Here is a 19,395-nt window from a genome sequence, read left to right on the forward strand (position 1 = left end):
CAGATTGGAGTAATTCTAAAACAGTGGGAATAGGGCACGTCATGGGATCCATCCCACATCTTGCACACCACTCCGCAAACAGCTTCCACCTGCTAGCATACAGTGAACGAGTGGACGGAGCCCTTTAACAGAAGACGAGCACTCAGTCAGCAATGGGTCTCGACCCTCAGCGGCCAGACACAGATGGAGCCGACAGGGATCGGGATGCCAAATCTGACTCCGCTGTTGGGACAGCAGATCCAACCGACTGGGCAGGAGCCACGGTTCGGAGGAGCAAAGACTGTGGAGGAGAGGGAACTAAGTCTGGGCTGGCCAAAAAGGGGCCACCAGCAACGTGTGACCCTCCAGAAGGACCCTCTGAAGGGTCAGATGAATGAGGGGGAGAGGTTGGAAAGTATATAGGGCTGCTCCGTTCCCTCAGGGAAAAACAGAGGGAACAGTGAGTGGACTCTTCAGAGGCAAAAAGATCTACCATCGCTTTGCCAAAGCGACTCCAAATGGCGTTCACTACCTCCGGATGGAGACGCCAATTCCCCCTGAGGTGGACGATGGCGGGAAAGGGAGTCCACCGACTGATTGACAATGCCCGGGAGAAACATGGCCCTCAGGCTGCCAAGACGGGGGCCGGCCCATTTGAGAAGCCTTCGTGAGGATCGTAGCAACTGGGCGGACCTCGTGCCTTCCTGATGATTGATGTGATACACAGTGGAGGTGTTGTCCAATCATACCAAGACATGGCGCCCTGCCATGGAGGGCAGAAAATAAATGAGGGCCAAATGCACCACCCGCAGCTCCAGCACATTGATGTGCAGCGACCTGTCCCCTGCAGACCCCGGGCTTTGAGCAGTCCTGTGTTGCCAAACTGCACCCCATCTGCTCAGGCTGGCATCAGTGGTGACACATTTGTGATGTGCAGGTACCACATCCAGCAGCACTCCCGTCGCTGCCAAACAGACCAGCGACCCCAAGGTGCGAGAGCACCCATGAACCGACTAGACACTTGAAGACACTTTCGACGGTCCAGCAGCGGGTCGAGCCAGAAACTGAACAGCCACCGGTGCAATGTGGCACAAGCGCCGTCAGGGACGTTAACTTGCCCAGCAGACGCAGAAAAAGGACACAAGGCAGCATCCCATTGGCACGGAAGAGAGAGATGAGGCATGGCACATCGTCTAGCCTCTGTGGGGATAGCCGAGCAGTCATGGAAGTGGTGTACAATGACATTCCGATGAACAGTCTGCTGAGAGGGAACGAGAGAGGACTTCTTCAGGTTCACCTTGAGTCCAAGTCATGACACATGATGTAGAAGCGTAGACGTGTCTCGAAGTGCCTGAGCCCTGGACGATGCGCATATCAGCCAGTTGTCCAAGTAGGGGAACGCCTTCATGCCACTTGACTGCTATTACACGTGTGAACGCTCTGGGAGAGATTGACAGCCCGAATGGGAGTAATCTGAATTGTCAGTGGTGACCCCTGTAGGCAAAGCGGAGAAACTTTCTGTGCTGAGGAGCAATAGGGACGTGGAAGCAAGCGTCCTTCAGATCGATTGACGTGATTCATTCCCCTCGGGCGATCATCCTCAACACGGCTGATGTAGTCAGCATGCGGAAGGGCAACATCCTGAGGTAATGGTTGAGACCTCTCAGATCCAGGATAGGGCGGAATCCGCCTGTCTTTTTTGGAAGAAGGAAGTAGGGGGAATAGAATCCCACTGGATGAGCCAAGGGATCCACTGCTTCGATAGCGGATTTGGCGAGGAGGGTCGCTAGCTCTTGATCTAGAGCTAGTGCATTTTCCACCGGTTGGAGAAAGGGGGCCAGCGTTGGAACTGAATCCTGTACCCATGAGACAAAGTTGAAAGCCCCCATGGGCTTCAAAGCGAAGGCATCCCAGTAGTTAAGATGCCAGATTTAGTGGTCCGGGAATGGACGAGGCGTGGTGTGAGTAGCTGGGGGCTGACTATGGGGCCCTCGGCCAGAGAGACGAACCTCACGGGTGTCCGTGACATGTCCCTGTGAGGGACGACGAGCTCCAGATCCCCCCCGAAGGTCAAAAGCTCTGCACAGTATGTGGCAGAGGGGCTTTGACGGAGCAAGGCTAGCAAATTTACGCCTCGCGTCATTGGCACGCACTGTACGTTCCAGCGCTCCTGTCACTGCCGAACCGAAAACTTGACCTGGAACTACAGGGAGGTTACGAAGTGCCTTCTAGGACGGCTCTGGCCAACCGACCTGACGGTGCGCCTGAATGAGAAAAGACACCATTGCCAAGTCCCTCAATGCCATGTTACAAAACGATGTAGCCTCATCCACTTCGTTGTCTCTCAAAGCTGCGGAGAGAGGAAGTAGGAGATGCGCCTGGGCATTGCAGCTTCAGTCCTCGAGGGCCCCTTTCCTGCATGTTTGAGATGCAATCATGCAACTCTACTCCTGATTCAAATGATCAGGATCATTGTCAGGCTTGTTGATGATTTGATCATTCCAATCAGGTTTGTTGGAGGAGGGAAACATCTCCAATAGGGGTCATCAACTCTAGTCCTCGAGGGTCCCTTTTCTGCATGTTTTAGATGCCATCATGCAACCCCACCCAACACACCTGATTCAAATGATCAGGATCAGGCTTCTGTAGAACTTGTTGATGAGCTAATCATTAGAATTTGGTGTGTTGGAGGAGGGAAACATAAAAAAAACAGGCAGGATAGGGGCCCTCGAGAACCGGTGTTGGTAACCCCTGCTCTATTGGCTTTTGGTTTCATGCTTAATTGACTGAAAGGGAAACCTTCACCACTACACTTATTAAGGCCAGGTTTCATTTATTTTGAATGTATATTATATGCTAAAAACATGTTATTTTGTCAAAAATACTGGCATATTGCTTGGAAAGTCATAATCATATTGAAATTTGTTTCTAATGACCATTTTCCTAGACCTCTGCTACTGACATTTTTTATGCTAATTCCTAAATAGAGGCCGCATGTGGGATGACACTGAATAGCAAACGTTTGAAATAACACATTAAAATGAAAATGAGACACTAGACAAAACTATTTTTACATTTGTCTGTTATTTTGTTCATTATAAAATATGACTAATCAAGCCGATTTTATCCAACAAAAAAATGTGTCTGCTTCACACAATTTGCATCTTTGGTTTCCTGAGTCATGTTGATTCTAACGGTCAGGCCCTCCTCTTTCTTTTACACATTGTTCACATCTTTTGAGGAGACTAAAGATGCCAATACACTACAAAGTTCCCAAATGAGAAGAATTGAGTGTAACAGACCTTACTAATTTTCCTCTTCATCATCTGCCCTTCCCTCTCTCTGCTTCTTAACGCTTTTTGTGTGATTAAACAGTTATCCTCAGAGGCAGATGCATGACAAGCCAAAGGCTTTTTGTTCTCTTACATAGCAGACGGTGTGAAAAAGTAATGTACCAAGATATTGTTTGTGTTTTATAGGCTTTCTAATGGTTTCACTTGGCATTTAAAAAAAAAAAGTTTGCAAGACTGACTTACACCACTTAATGATTATTATTGTGTTATTTTACTGAGCAAACAGCATATAAAGATGTGAGGAGAGGATAAAGTGAAGCTCACTTTGATTTGAAGCAGTGGCTCAGAGAAGTAATTTAAGTCCTAGTGTGTATTCATAAAGAAGTAATGAAGAAGTGAGATGATGGTCTGCTATTCACTGAAGCAGTCTTATCCGTCTTTATCTTACCCTACCTCCAGAATGTAATTTCCTCTCATCAGCTCTTTTTTAAATAAAAATCAGACAATAACAATAGAATCAATTAATCACATTTTTAGCTTTTGTCATTGCTTTTAGTTGAGACGTTATGAAAATTTCATAACTAAGTTATTGTGAATGTAATGATTACAGGTCTCAGTGTTGTCATGATATTCCTAAAACAAATTAAACCTACACTCACAGTGGGAATTCTAATAAGTTTCATTTTAGATATGGCAAAGATATTTTTGAACATTAGAAACGGTAAAAATCTAAAATTTAATGAAATAAGACTAAGGCGAGCATGATGAAAAAATGGTGTAAACATACCAAGGTGTCTAAACCAGAATCACTTGAACAGTATGGTCTGGATCTGTAAACCACCATCCAGCTTCAGTGTTTTCCGATAGCTGCGATAGCTACAGTTGTGCTTGAAAGTACATACCTTGAGGGCATGTAAACTTATAGGCACACTGTATAGTGAGAAAAGGTTTAATGTCCATAAAATCCTAAATTAAGTCAGTCATTAAGCAACATTTAGCTTTTGTACATTTTAAGTGGTGCTCATAAGTTTACATACCCCAAGGGTACCCTTGGGGTATGTAAACTTTCAAGCACAACTGTACATCAGATCATAGCTATGTAAAATGACTAATGCAGTTGTAATCTGATTCTTTTCATTAGCTGTGTTTTGATACTTTTCGTCTGTTTTCAATTTCCTCTCGGTTAGTAGGTATTGGCAACTTAAAAGGGAGGACAGATAATATTAGGAAGGAAACGCAGTTCTTTGCAACAGCAAAATATTTTGCTGTTACAGTCTTACATCTGAAATGGAAAAGACAAACAGCAGTTTGACCTTGGAAGGTACAACCTGCATTGTGGCGTTGGATGAGATGTGATATTCAAGTAATGCTAGCCTTTTTTTTCTGACCCACATAATCATAAACATGGTGTGATGCAATGGGAATCCTATCATTTACTGTATTATTATAGTCATTATTCCATTCATCACATTTATTCATTCTTCATTGTTCCAACTTAAAGGTTCCCTATGTACTATATACAGACAAGAAACTGGCCTGTGTTCCAGATTCAGGACTCACATGGCCACATGCTCAGGGGGTTCGGAAGCATTATTTGGCCCTGCATAAACTGCACACACACATACCCTTGACATGGCATACATAAACATGAATGTTTATAGAACCTGGTGAGGTGTTTACCAAAAAATGTATTCTCATAAGAATCGCAATTCTCATTTAGTACAATTCAGAATCGATTTTAAATGTACCAAAATCGATTTTATTTAAAGTATTTTATACTGTCTTCGATTTGTTTATGTGTGCCTTTATTGGGAGCGCTGTTCATGTTGTACCCAATTTGGCCACTTAGGGGCAGTGTGGTTCCACGAGGTCTGAAGTTATTCCAATTAAAGTCGGGGTTTTTTCAGCATGGAGCCGTTCTTTTGAGTGATAAAAGTGCCGCGAGTAGCGCACTAATTAGCATTAGCGAGTTAGACTGGAGTAGATCATTAGGATTTCTTGAACATCTATGAATTGAAGCAAAAATCAGTCAATCAAATCATTTTGAATCAAAAATCGTTCTTAATCGAAAATTGATTCTAAATCGAATCGCACATCCAAAATTCGGAATAGAATAGAATCGTGAGACATTAAAAGATTCCCACCCCTAGTGTTTACATAGCTCGGCTTTTCTTTCCCCAGGCAATAGCTTTTTTACTGTGATACACAACTTTGAAGGAAAGTCTAATTGTAGCGCCATTTGTTGATGTTGACTACTAAGACAATGGGTTGATAATCATTTGCTTAGCTGTTTTCTTATGCTTTAGTTCCGAAATAGCAAATGGTATCTTGATACCACTGTCGTTATTTGGTGCTTTTTTTCAGGTGGACAAGTAAATTAAATGATTTTACGCGTTTTCTGGATTACTTTGATTGTTTATTTCTAATCTCCAACAGGCAAAACGTGAGTTTGATCCTGTGGCTCGATGCCCAATTCACACTGACTGCGGAATGGACGCGGTGCTTTTCCGTACGGCTGCCGCAAGGAATAGAAAGCATTCGAGTCTGCATGTCACTGTCAATTCACACCAGCTGCAGTCCGGTGCGTATGCGGTGCGGAAGGGATGCGGCGCTGCGGAAGGTTTCCGCAAGCGTTCTATTTTTTTCGGACGCCGCATGCGGATTTTCATGAAGCTGAAGAAATTACACGAGCCGGACAGGAAGTTGAGCGTTGGCATCAAGGTAGATCTGGTATATTTGAAAATAAAACAGTTTGCGAACTCAATTTTGGGGTGAGGGAAGCTAGCTAACTACATAGCATGACATAAGTCGGACATTTTAGACAAAAAAAATAGCTCAGAATAAATTAAACATGACAAAATACCAACATTTAAACACAAAACGTACTTACCCATAGTAGAAATCCCAAAAATAATGTCGATGTAACAACAGGCAAACGTGGCTATTAATTACCAATAGGACTCTATATACACGGTTGTTATCGCGTGAACTCAACTCTCCAGCGTCAACCCCCGTGATCTTGTGGTCTGGCGGGTGCAGATTTCCGGACACGGATAGCTCACACAACGCACGCAGTGTGAATCGGTGTGAATCGGTTCTGCAGTCAGTGTTAATTGGGCGTAAGAATTCCTGCAAGCTTCTGACCAATAGTTTTCAGCCTGGATTAGGGTTCGAATTTCCTGCCTTCTGTCTGCGGATGTGACATCATATGCAGATTGGGGCATATTCTCCAGGGTGCGTAAATCAGAAATGGCTGCGCAGATTTCCCCACTTTAATTGTGCCAATTACACACCTTCATGAAATGTACGCACTCTGCACTGGGTGTGTCAGAAGCTGAGACGGAAGAATCGCCGCTCATTTGAGGTGCTAAGTGAAACAGGTTACAGTGTTCTGTTAATTTCACCAAAAGCACTCATTATATTTGGGATAAAATGTGAATGTTTTTCTTCTGTTTTATGACCTGTGCATGAGAGAACATGGACTGGTGTGCACGCTGTGGATGACGGCTGCGCAGTGACGTCACTTTACGTGCGCGAGCCTCGGCCACTCGTTAGTCGCGACGATTGATCCTATGAAAACTTGGTGTTATATTAATTGGGTTGCACCATGTTAATGAGTCTATTGCTAAGGATGTTTTGCGTGCTTACTCGCTGGTGTTGTGCTTGCTACACAACATTTTTGAGCCGTGGTCCGTCGTTGAATGGAGCTAATGCTGCTAACGTTGGTTAGCGCGCCTTTTACTGAGATTTGCTTTTGATCTCCAGGAGAGCTAACGAGGACGTCGCGGCTGTACACACTAAGTCTTTCATGCACACAGGCTGCTGTAGAAAATAACCAAATTTGACTCAATTTGTTAAAAAACACAATACAACGCAGAGGAAAGCCACCCCCGCGGGTTACATTAGAAAGGTTTGTAAGAAATTGACTTCACGGCAAACAAGAAAATATGCCCCATTGTCGACGTGAGAAGGGACTGTGCAGTTTCAAAGTAGATGTGAAAGACTGATAGGTCACTAAAGAAAGTGTTTGGATGAAGTTATCATTGCAAAAGGAGGTGCAATGTCTGGTTAAGTGAGAGGTTCACATACTTTTCCACCCATGAGTTTTTCTTAAATCAACAACTTTTGTTAAAGAATGAATGACAATATTATCATTGTTTTTGTTCAAGTCCATTATTTTCAATGTCAGCATTGTAGATTGGGGTATGACTAAACATTTAATAAGGTAATTTCAATATTTAAAAAAAAAAGAAAATGTGACCATGCCTGCAGGGTTCACAAACTTTTGAGCAGCACTGTATACACACAATAGTGTTATTGTAAAAGCTACCTTTAGCTGGGATAAATGTCATCTTCCCAGAGACGCTAAAAAGCTTTATTGTAAATGGATGAATGGCTAGTATAGCACATTTAATACAATATGCACGGCAAAATGTTTTTCAAAACATACTCGCATGCTGTTCACTATATGGTGTTCTGTTAGTAGCAGCGTCCGACTGTGTGGCTCCGCTTTCATTAATTTGACAGCACATGGATTTCACATTGGAGCATCTGCCATCTTTTTGTTAGTGATGGATTTTTTTTCATGTAGGTTCACGTGGTTCTAAGCAAAGCGGATCTATCACAAAATGCTGAAGGCAGATCATTTAAGTGTGCCATCAAGAGGCTGCTAATTCAGACCGTCCGGCTTAAAAAATTGTAGACTTCAAACACATCTGATCGTCAGATATGTTGCATTTTATGATCAGCCACTGACCAATTGTAATGTCATAATTACCCGTACACCATTGGCTATTCAATCCCAACCCTCGGCCAGCGGGGGTTGACTGTATAGTAAATAAACAAGTTGTTTAATAAATAAATTGGACATTTTGGTCCATCTTCTGATCAGATTGGTGTTCTGTCATTGTGTTTAATAAACTTGCTTGATCGGTGATCTGCTCCAAAATCCTGACCACCTAATTTTATCATTTCAGATTATAAACTACTGGAAAACCACCCACCATCCAATCATCCATCCATCCATCCACTGTCCGCTTATCTGGTGTTGGGTCGTGCAACTGGGCAGGCTTTTCATAGATGTCGCAGCTTGGCACAGTTAGAAACAGGCGAATTGCGCCACTTCGCTGTCAGTGGAAGCGGCTCCTCTCATTCCATGTAAAATCAGCGCGTGAGTCCTTGACATCGGCGAATCAAAAACTGATATGTGGACTCCATGCAGGAGACCAAAGAACGCAAAGTACATCTATATGGAACTGCAAGCAGTTCTCTACGGGTGGATGAAGTTGGCCAGGGCACCCCCTCATAGCTGTGTCGCGGCCAGTGGGGTGATTTTGAAAATATTATAAAGACGTTACTAACAATAATAATAATAATAATAATAATAATAATTATGATAATCCTTAATTAATTGACTACAATGATTCCGAGGGCTTGATGCATGTTTTGTTATATTTCTGAATGAAATACGATGACATCCGCCAAACATATCCGTGGAGGTCGGAGTCTGTCTGCATGCACCTCGATCAAATTCACCAAAATCATTACACCACCTGTGCCAAGGGCACAGAGCACTCTACTAAATTCTCAAACACACTAAATGAGGCTTGCAGAAGCATGAAAACTTGCCAGTTTTTACGCTCAAGCACAGCTGTGCTGTCTACAACTATCGAGCCCACAGCACCGCCATTAGTGATGGTGAGATGAAGCATCAATACTTTCAGTCAACCCTAACCCTTACAAGACATAACATGAAAGAAACCTCAAGAAAGACATCCCACGAAACAAAACTAAAACACAAATCATGATGGTACTCATAGTATGACAACAATGTTCAAGGATACACAAGCCAACAAAATAAAATGTTCAAACTGTCCACAATGTTGTAGTACAGTACACTTGTTAAGTTATTCACAAGTACAATTTATTCTCACTTGATCTACAAGCTGGTTGTTTACAAATGTTTAAGTACAATTTTCATTTAACATTTGCATGCAATACATTTGAATTGCATCATTATTTAAGTAATTGTTTTATTTTCCTGTAATTAAGCATATTGTTGAAGTTTAAACTGCATATTGTTACAGTGGTTAACGTAAATATTAAACATTCTTTATAGGAATTAAAGCGCTGAGTTGTTTTTAATGACCACTTGGGCCACTATGCTCCTGTATTTTGATGGTCGTCATGATGGTGATACTTGGAAAGGAAGAATTTTTGATGCAGTGACTGATGTAAAAAGTTTAACAAACACTGATCTACGGTAATGGAATGCAAATTTAAAAAAAATATTTTGTTGGAAATAAAAACAAAAGAATATATATTCACAACAGATAAACAAAAGTATTATCATGATGACTCTCTTCATGTGGAATAGAGCATTAGTGTCATGTTTGGTTTCTGTGTCTCCCTTGGTCTTGAGTGTAATCCTGCCCTTCCTCGTGTCAACCAATCCGTGCCCTCAGCCACTTGTGTCTTGCCCCAGGTGTGTCTTGTCGTGTCGTTAGTGTGTGTGTATATAGTCTCCTGTCTCCCCTCTGTCTGGGTTGGATCACTGTCGCTGTCACCACTGGTATTTTGTTGTTAGTTTGATTTATGGTCTTTTCACAGCTTTGTTGGTTTTGTTTATTTAGAGTTACCCAGTACCCCTGTTAGTGTTTTTGTAAAATAAATTATGTTTAGTAGTATATGCTTCCCTGCCGTGGTTCTCCTGCCTCCCTGCATTTGGGTCCTCCCACACCGCACCGTGACAATTAGGGCATCAAACAGAATGTCCATCATGGCCTGGTATTTATGTTGATAAGGTTATGTATGCGTGTGTATATATATATATATATATATATATATATATATATATATATATATATATATATATATATATATATATATATATACATACATATATATATACACACAAACACAATTCCCAAAAAGTTGGGACACTATACAGATTGTGAATAAAAACTGAATGCAATTATGTGCCAAATGTTTATATTTTATTCAGAATAGAACATAGAGAACAGGTCAAAAGTTTAAACTGAGAAAATTTATAATTTTAAGGGAAAAATATGTTGATTTTAAATTCTATGGTGTCAACAAATCTCAAAAAGTTGGGACAAGGCCATTTTCACCACAGTGAGGCATCCCTTCTTCTTCTTACAACAGTCTGCAAACGTCTGGGGATCGAGGAGACAAGTTTCTCAAGTTTAGAAATAGGAATGCTGTCCCATTCTTGTGTAATACACGTCTCTCTAACTGTTCAACTGTCTTGGGCTTTCTTTGTTGCACCTTCCCCTTTATGATGCGCCAAATGTGCTCTATAAGTGAAAGAAGTGGACTACAGGCTGGCTATTTCAATACCCGGATCCTTTTCCTACGCAGCCATGATGTTGTAATTGGTGCTGCATGTGGTCTGGCATTATCGTGTTGAGAAATGCAAGATCTTCTCTGAAAGTGATGATGCCTGGATGGGAGCATATGTTGTTCTCCAATCTGAATATAACTTTCTACATTGACGATGCTTTTCCAGATGTGGATGCTGCCCATGCCACACGCACTCATGCAACCCTATACCATCACAGATGCAGGCTTATAAACTGAGTGCTGATGACAACTTGAGTTGTCCTTTTTCTCTTTAATCAGTATGATATAGCACCCCAGTTTTCCACAAAGAACTTCAAATCATGATTCGTCTGACCACAAAACAGGTTTCCACTTTGCCACACTCCATTTTAAATGACCCCTGGCTAAGAGAAACGCCTGCGCTTCTTGGTCTGCTTTAGAAATGGCTTCTTCTTTGTACTGTAGTTTCATCTGGCAACGGCGGGTGGTACGGTGGATTGTTTTCACCCACAATGTTTTCTGGAAGTATTGCTGAGCCCTTTCTGTGATTTCCCTTACAGTAAGCATTCCTGTTTGCAATGCAGTGCCGTTTAAGGGCCCAAAGATCATGGGCATCCAGTATGATGTTTTGGCCTTGACCCTTACAGACAGAGATTGTTCCAGATTCTCTGAATCTTTGGATGATGTTATGCACTGTAGATGATGATTACTTCAACCTTTTTGCAATTTTTCGCTGGTAAACACCTTTCTGATATTTCTGCGCAACATTGGAGGAATTGGTGATTCTCTACCCATCTTCTGAGAGACACTTAGAACCACTCCGAGAAGCTCTTTTTATACTCCAATCAAGTTGCCAATGGACCTCATTAGTGGTAACAGGTCTTACACAGCTGTGTTTTTGTAAGTGCAATTGACTTTTCCAGCCTCTTATTGCTACCTGTCCTAACTTTTTTTTAGATTTGTTGGCACACACACACATTTGTTGGATTTACAATCAACATATTTTTCCCTTAAAATTATACCTTTTCTCAGTTTAAACTTTTGACCGGTCATCTATGTTCTATTTTGAACAAAATATTGAAATTGGCACTTCCACATAATTGCATTGCATTTTTATTCACAATTTGTATAGTGTCCCAACTTTTTGGGAATACTATGTATGAACTGATGTTGAGATCTTGAGACACTCATCACCTCCTCTGTACCAAAGTATTTGGCTGAGAGCTGTTGTCATTAACAAATTGAGGTCATTAGAAAGCAATCTACAGCCATCATTTTTGGATAAGCCTGCAGCTGAATGGGACAGTGTTCACATCTGCCACAATGTGCTGCCATGCAAAGAAAGTGGATCCCTGGGGAGAAGGACATCTCCACTTTGCTTTTATTTTCTAGTTTGACTTTTTATGACACCTGTCTGTTGACCTCTTTATTTTACTGATCATTGACCACTGAAGTTACTGAAAGACAATAGACAGCTTCAGTCAGTGATGTTAAAACATCCCTGCAGCCTGTTGACGCTTTCTGGACACCACTGCTTGACATTTTGAATTATTTTATCAGCCCCATTTACTACTGGTAAGTATGAGCCAACTGCAGTGGTCAGCAGATCCCAGAGCAGCTCTGAATGCATTTGGAACGGAACCATAGAATTTACCCACTGACTTCCCCAATCAAGTGAAAAAGTTGATGTATTGGGAAAAAAAATGTTGGAGATGTATCCAATGAGCAATTAATTAAACCACCCATGACAAACTTGGCATCAGGAAAAAATTGTTCCTCATCCCTCGATTTTCTATAGTGCTTGTCCTCACCAAAACCAAAAAGATTTGAGAAAATTCCCTGGGAAGAGAGAGTCAAAAGTGCTGTGTGCAAAAATATTCAACACACCAGAGTCAACACTTTGTAGAACAACCTTTTGCTGCAATTACAGCTGCAAGTTTTTGGGGGTATTTCTCTACCAACTTGAGACTGATTTCTTTGTGCATTCTTCTTCACAAAATAGGCGAATCTCAGTCATATTGGGGGGAAAGCTGTAAACTTAGGTCTGTATGGAGTTTGAAAGGGCCATTCTAACATGAATCTGACCCATTCAATTGTAAAAATGGCTGGATGTTTATTTCATTCACTCCCAGCCATTTTCACTGAAGCAACCCCCTTCGCTCCCGGCTGTTATACTGGATTTTGACTGATTTTGCAAGGCCCACAGAATATTGTGTTCTATTGCTATAAAAACATGGAACCTACCAAAAGAAAGATTAGAGTCTCGTTTTTCATCAGGATTTTTTAAATGTAATTCTACTATTCACAAATCTGTTAAAAGCAGTGGGGAAAGAGCTTTTTGCAACACGGCCCTGGTTGATCTCTTATACTCTGCTGCCACATGCCGGTCATTTTTGTAATAACTACTATTGCTTCAACTATTCTCTTCAGTTCAAAGCCTTCTGTGTGCTATATATAGTCTTTGGGAGCATGGTAATATTTAAAATAGAACGTATTTATACATTTTGGGGAGCAAATGAGTTCATGGTTATTTTTCTGCTGTCTTTTACTGACACCAACAGGTTCACATACAAAATTGTATTTTGTGGCTAAAACATCCACCTTCCCATCATCTCAGACCAACTTCACCATCACACCTGAAGTAAAGCTTCTTTTTTTTCTTGTGGAATATTTGATTATGTTGCTTTGGTTGTACACAGAGAGAATCAGGGGAGGATTCAGATGCAGAAAGAGACAATAATTTATCATCTGAAATCAGGAAAATACATCAAATGTATCATAAAAATGCCCAGCCCAAGCAGTAGCTATTAAGCAGAATGTGGATCATGTAAATGAGAACGCCAAGGGTAAGTAGCTCTTATCTATGTAATGGTATAGGGGCTTTCTGTAAAAGCATTATTATTACTTTATCTCTGGGTGAACATCGTTCACTAACTTATCCTAACTTATATGCTTAGACTTAACATTAACTAAATCAGACAGCAGTTAAATGGCACTCTTCATTGTTCTGGTTTTATGTCACGGTTGAAATAGAAAGACAGTTTTTCATAATTTTGTAATAATCCTCAGCATCACACATTTCCACTTTCCCAGGAAGAATGCTTGAGTTCTAACCATGGGTGAAATCAATCAGTGAGATTTAAAGCTACTAAACAGTACATGGAAATTCACAAACACGTTAAGCAGAGTTAATCAACCATTAATGTATCATCTGCGCTGTTCATCTAGTGCTGGATGATGTGGAATTCGATTATAGCTCTGTTGACAATTGTACAAGAGATGGGAGGGGCTATTCTGGTAATGACAACTTAAAATCAGACAAAAACTAATTCTGAAAGTCACTTTTTTCTAAACAAGGTCCCTGAAAATGTTTTATATCAGAGAGATCCATTAGTCCAGGGGTAGGGAACCCTGGTCCTCGAGAGCCGCTGTCCTGCCTGTTTTCCATATCTCCCTCCATCAACACACCTGATTGATGAACAAGATCGTTATTAGGCTTCTACAGAGCTTGATTAGCTGATCAGTTGAGCCAGCTGTGTTTGAGGAGAGTGAAATGGAAAACAGGCAGGGACGGTGGCTCTCGAGGACCAGGGTTCCCTATCCCTGCATTCAACCTATTTAATATGAATATTGCGACATGTTCCTACTTTGTGTTGTTATATCATTGCTTGATTTGTTTCTCCATTTGTCGTATCACTCTTTTATTTTCATTATTAATTTGTTTATTGAATTAATTGAACAAATAGTGTTTAAATTGATGCCCTTGATCTTATTAAAAACATTGTTACAGTGAACAGGACATGTACCGTACTACTAACATCTTTCCAGCAACAAGTCCCAATTTGAATATTTTTATTCACATCAGGAATCAAATCTGCGACCCTCATGGTCTCTAAAACAACTTTGTGAAAGAAGTACTTGAGCGCTAAACACAAGCAAAGATGCAGTCTCTACACATTGCTGATTATCTTAATACTCTGCAGGGAACTAATTTCTACCATGTGTGTTGTGACCGGGTTTGGATTCTTGATGTTGTTATACTTTTAGACTTTTATTCTGTTATGTTTACTTGAGCATGGTTCTAGCGGGAGCTATTGAATTACACATTGTCAGAACGTCTAGTTTTCTTCTATGTCCTAATACTTACTTTGTATTTTTTGTATAAAGACTTTTACTTTTCCACTTCTGTGTCCTGTCTGCTTTTGGGTCTAAATTCTGTTCCTGACAATGTGAATGGCGGTTCAGACACTCAAATTAATTTGCTGTGTTCAAATGGCCGGAGAGCAGGGGTGAAAGTGGGCCGGAACGGTCCGGAACTGCGTGTACAACGCATGTTTTTCAATAGATACATAAAAACCACACGTGGGCTTTGTTTTGAAACAAGAAAAAAGTATTTATCGCGGAGAAGCAAAAGAAAAGCAAGCACTCGCGCTGCATTCAATGACCACATACACAGTAGGAAATCTCAGACATACATTAAAAAAAAAGCTCAGACGATTGAATGTTACTGTTTTTCTGTTATGTTCCAGATGTTAGAAGTTCAAATATATGTTTACAAGGAACCTTTTAGAAGAATCTCCACTTTTCTGTGGTAAAAGTTATAATATCCCACGGCAGGGGATGCAATTTTTGTATGGGGGTAAATACTTTTGGCACGACAGTGGAACGCTTCCCCCTATTTTGGTGTGAACATAACATAAAGTGCTTCTGAATTGTTCCAGTGTGCTTGTGTAATCCGTTTCCAACTATATCTATTATTTATTTATCCCACGGAGTCCTGTCCACCGGCTCCGTTCTCTGTGTATCTGACAAGTCACGTCGTTGTGTGCACTTCGGTGATTTTGTTATCTGCTATTTTGCACATCATTAAAAAAAAAAACATTCTGGCTGTGCAGCGACCTTTATGTTACTGATTTCCAGCAAGAAATTCTAGCCACTTTCACCCCTGCCGGAGAGGTTATTGCTTCATTTTATTTGAGAAATATAGGATCTATCAACTGAAATGTGTCTCTTCAAGAGAGGTGTTTGTCTAAAATTCCAGAACCAAATTGAATAGATAGATGTGGAATAAACCTCCCAACAGGGGAGATGCACAATCACTTGTGGTCAACAAACATCAAGGTCCGTCAGGCTCTTTTTCAATGTCACTCTTTAAACATAAACACTTTACTAATTAACCAGATATTTCTTTGAAATGTTATATGAGGCTATTTTTGTTGACATGCTAAAAAGTTAACCTTTTCAATAATTTCCACGTAGCTTCAGACATGACATGCGGACCTCAGATAGATACGAAACAAATTTGTAGCCAGGAAGTAGGTAAAACTTCAGCACAAAATACTACGTTGTCATCACTAAGTAGTTATGTTGCACCTTACAATGTACTAATTTCTTGAAAATATAATAATGCATGAAAATGCAATACAATTTTCACTCAACACAAACAAAAATGTAATAAAACCTTATAATGTAATAATTTCACCAATAACGTAGGCTAATTTAAAAAAAAATCCTGACAGATATTGTAATACCGTTTTTACCACAAATGTAATAGGCCTACCTTATTGTAAAGTTAAGGTGAAATAGTTTGGCGACTTGTTAAGCGCATCGTCACCAGCACCCATGCAGTCAATCACTGCACAAATTCATTAATTACTTGACCTCTTTGGCATCACAACATGGCAAACACCACATCAAATAATCAATGAAGATCTTGTTAGTAAAATCACGCCCTTATAACAGAGGCTAGGTTAGAATTTATTGAGGTCTATCAAAACGTTAACACCCGAGGGACTTTATTCGCATCCCCCAAGTTAGGGAATGTTTCCATTTAATGCACATTTATTTGGTTTTACCTTGGCCGTTGTCTTTGATCCACTCGTCCTGTTTTAATCCCTTGTGGTTTCGCCCAGTCTTTCTCAATTCTTTTAACTTGACGAGTTGTTTCTGAGACCAGATTCCGGCGAACCCGGACAAACTTCCAAGGAAATGGCTGCTATGGCAACGGCGTGAGCAGCACCGTTACGGGTAATCCGAGCCGAGCGGAGCCACAACGGATGGGGTTAGAAGCGGGGCTTTAAACTCGATCTTCTGGCGAGGAACCCGACTGCCTCAGTGCCGAAATTCGTTCTGAGGCACCAGACTGCCGGCCGGCGTGGATCCGAGTGAGCGCACGGCAACAGCGAGCTGGAAGGTTGGCGGGGAGGGACGCAGAGGGAGGGACCATACAAACCCCTCCGGATTACACAGGTGGATGATGCACGCCCGAGGATCAGACTCTATTTTTGTCACCTCAAACCTCAACTGCTATTGATATTTAAACACCTGGGATAGAGGACAAGTGGTAAAGAAAATTAATTGTTTGCTAATTTATTAATTTACTACCACTTATTTTGTTCAGGATTATGGTTGAGTTATGGAGGTAAATATGGTGCAAAACTAACTTGTAAAAAAAATTTGTACCTGTAGAAAAAAAGTCTAAATTTGTATCTGTAAAAGTCGTGATTTGTATCTGTAAAAAAAAAAATTGTATGTGTAAAAACACATTTGTACCTGTAAAAGTCATGATTTGTACCTGTACAAAATTTTTTTTGTATCTGTACAAAAAGTGTAAATTTGTATCTGTAAAAGTTGTGATTTGTACCTGTAAAAATGACAATTTGTAGTCAAAGAAGTCGCCACTAGGAGTCACAAGTGTTTTTTCTGCTGCTGTCCAGTCACGTGAGTTTTGCACTATATATCTCGCTACAAAAGGTGCAAAACTGATTCGTACTTGTAGAGCGCCGTGATTTGTACTCGTAGAAGAAGAGGGCGGGCTCTGGAGGATTTGGGCGGGCTAAAGCTCAACCTCATTGGTTAAGCGAACGACCGTGGGTTGAACTCAAATGACGCCCATGCACAAGTCCGCAATTCCAAACAAACATAGTAGCCACACCAGTTTACGCGTCATTTTGGAAGAAGAGGACGTCCCAGGTGTGAAAATTTCAACACGGTTCAATATACGAACACCGTGTGGAACAGCTTAAACGTTGGTTAACATGCAGAGCACTCCAAGTGGGCAGAAAGAAAGTTTTAGTATGAAGGTAAGATTTATTGTACGAACATAGCTCGTAATCCGGTGCTAGCTAGCTAGCTCATCTCATGTTGTCACGAAAACTGAACACATTGAAGTCACGATTTTTATTTCAAGATTTGAAGCCTACCAGTGTAAACATACGATCAATAGCTTGTACCTGTAAAAAATAATAATAATCTAACAAAAATACCTCATAAACTGCTGCTTAGTGCTTAGATGTGAAAATTACTATAGAGCTACAGAACCTTATTGAATGTTTTACAAGATAACCTAAACCTATAACCAAAAGTGGACAGTACTCAGCTACTTGTATTTGACTAACATTATATTCAAGCATCTGTACTCTTACTATCATAATAAAATGAAAACAAAACGTTTTTACTGCGAGTGGCTCTTTAAGCCGCTACAGGTATTTTAACCTCAAACCTTTATCCTCTGTATTGAATCATTTTATTTGAAATATTACAATTTCTTGATAAATGTCAGTATTTTTGCAATGTATGCTTTGCAAACAGTTAAAAAGAAAAAAGGCTTACACTCTTAGTTTACTCATCACTCACAGTACTCAAATATTTGTGCAAGTATTTTTTCTGCGCTTTTAATTTCAACTTGAATACAATTTTCCAATGTAACATTACTCTTATTTAAATATTGGCTATTCTGCTTTTGAAATGCTAGTCTATCTGTATCACTAAAATGTGAGCAGTGTCACTATCACCTAGCTACTTTAACAAAAGTAACTAGGTCAAATGTTAGTTTATTTATTTTTAATTAAATGAGAATCTCATAAATTTCAAAATCTTACTCAAAAGGTGGAGACAACTGCTGGAGACACTGCTGAAGCATCAGTGAACAGGATGACCCACTCCATCAGCAAGCAGCCAAGAGACAGGAGATGACACCTCGGGGTATTCCATCAAGCCGGATTATGGACAATTATTTTGCAGATCTTCTGTTGATGTGAATGTAGCAGGCGGTGGTCCCCTCCCCCACATGTGGCAGTGGTCTTAGTCTTTTTTTCTGGTGGCTACAATAATGGGCAGCATATATTTACAGCTCAACACCTATTTAGTCTTATTTTTTATATATATATTGTTATAGGCTACTTGCCGACTTGTTGCCATGATCGCTTTTGGCTACTGTTGAGATTGTCACGGTGTGGTCCCGGAGCGGCGTGGTGTCTGTCGGCGTGTGAAGTGGAGGACCCAAAATGCAGGGAGGCAGGAGAACCACAGCAGGAGTGCGAAACTGGCGTGCTTTATTTGACAGAAAACACTAACCAGGGTACTGGTTAATGCAAACTAAACAACAAACTGAAAAGATACAAAATCAAAATGACAGCCAGAACTCCGGGGTTGACCGTGACAAGCGGCAATGATCCCACCTGACTGATCACCACCCGGGAATTAAATACACTGACACTAATTGGGTAACTAGCCACACCTGGGGCCAGGCATAAGTGGCTGAGGGCCCGGATTGGTCAACCCGGAAGAGCTGGAACCCATTCAGGACCAATCGGGACCCTCAACCAAAACCAGATCTTCCCAGACATGACAGAGATGTAACAGTGAAGAAGGAATATGTAGGTCAATTCGAAGTGCTTTACATTAAATCAATAATTAATAACACGATTAATGTGAAATACACATCTAACATGAAACAATTATAACTTATATATTTAGTCTTTTTTTTTTTTTTGCCAATGAT

The 19,395-nt window shown here is 40.8% G+C and overlaps 1 protein-coding gene across 2 annotated transcripts in view; it reads right to left on the reverse strand.

The window, feature by feature from the left end:
* Window positions 1-16,823, reverse strand: part of LOC147178085 (SH3 and multiple ankyrin repeat domains protein 2-like) — a 238,302-nt gene extending 221,479 nt beyond the window's left edge. The window contains exon 1 of one of the 2 annotated variants that reach the window (XM_086070562.1): window positions 16,469-16,823. The gene's annotated coding sequence lies outside the window, so the exon portion shown is untranslated. The remainder of the gene's footprint in view (window positions 1-16,468) is intronic. The other variant, XM_086070563.1, reaches the window with a different exon arrangement.
* Between the last annotated feature and the right edge of the window lie 2,572 nt (window positions 16,824-19,395).

Source organism: Leptonotus elevatus, chromosome 3 (genome assembly GCF_054856555.1).
Source record: "Leptonotus elevatus isolate MCC_2025b chromosome 3, RoL_Lele_1.0, whole genome shotgun sequence".
In the NCBI taxonomy this organism is placed as follows: Eukaryota; Metazoa; Chordata; class Actinopteri; order Syngnathiformes; family Syngnathidae; genus Leptonotus; species Leptonotus elevatus.